The sequence below is a fragment of the Egretta garzetta genome, unplaced genomic scaffold (genome assembly GCF_000687185.1).
Source record: "Egretta garzetta isolate BGI_Z169 unplaced genomic scaffold, ASM68718v1 scaffold45, whole genome shotgun sequence".
Taxonomy (NCBI): domain Eukaryota; kingdom Metazoa; phylum Chordata; class Aves; order Pelecaniformes; family Ardeidae; genus Egretta; species Egretta garzetta.
Window position 1 is genome coordinate 12316758 of NW_009260028.1, and position 1237 is coordinate 12317994.

The following is a 1237-nucleotide window of genomic DNA, read 5'->3' on the forward strand; positions in this document are numbered from 1 at the left end:
GTGGAACGTGCGGAACGAGATTATCAAGTCAATTCACTTTTAGGGGAGGGAGTCATCAAGCTGAACCAGGAAGCTGTGGAAAAATTAAAGGTATGACAAAAATGTGTTAGCATAAAGGAGCAGACCCTTGATCTTTTGGTGGAATGCTCTGTCATGTGAAGAGGTGGTAGTTTTCCTCCATTTCTGGGGAAAAAGCCTATGTGGATAGCAAAGCTTTCAAGTTGCCAGCTTTGACCCAGCAGATACTGTTTGGTGTTGTCGTTCAGCTGGCTGAGGAGGAGTAGTTTTCATTTCTGTAGTAAGATGGGGCAATAAAGATGAGAGGAGAGAGGCTTGCGCCTCTGCCTGCCCTGTGGCAGCCTCTAACGTTCCCAGGTTAAGACCAAACCCTTGGTCTTGGCAACCGTGTTTTCTTCAAAGGAGATTTTGCTTTAGCTCACCTCCTGTTGTTTACCAGGAGAGCCAATCCTGTATCCTAGCAGCTTCCTGTCAGGAACGTGGCAGTGACTGGTGCTGGCGTGAAGCCCAGTAGCTGGGCTACCAGGAGGGTAGGGGTTATGTTGCAGAGCCTGGTGTGTTATTTGGCATCCTGCTGGGGTGGCTCTGCGTTAGCACACCGGGAGGCTCAGCTTGCATACGTGGGTTCTGGTCACACCTTTTGCCCACAGCGCCTTTTGTCATCTTGCTCAACAGTTCGCTCAGACTTGCTGCGAAATAACAGTGCAGCTAGTTCCTGTTGCGGTACCTGCAGGACAGGGTACTGTGCGCCTTCCTCTGCTGGGGGCCTTCGGCCCAAATTTGAAGAAACAGGAAGAACTCTACGAGATTTTAAACCAAACTGAGCTGATGCTGCCACGGTCTCACTCTTCCCTGCATGCCACGTATGCATGTGAGCCTGCCTTCTCCCTTGTGCTGGATGAGCAGGGAGCTCGAGTGGTAAAAAAGCTTTTTCTTTTTTTCTTTTCCAAGTTTTCTGATGATGTGGTGCTTTGTGCAGCACTGGTACTGGGACAGGGAAATTGGGCTGGAAGAGGGAGCGCTGGTCAAGCCTTGCTGTGGCAGCGTTGTTCAGCAGCACCCACTCTCAAGCTGGAGGAGACTCTGTTCTGGGCTGAAAACACTATAGTCGTTTTTGAACAAATTTCAACCTCAAAAATGTTTTTGATGTGTTAAAATAGATCTTTGTCAGGTGGGGAATTGCCTATTTGTAGGCTTTCTGGGACAAAAGCAGAGCCTT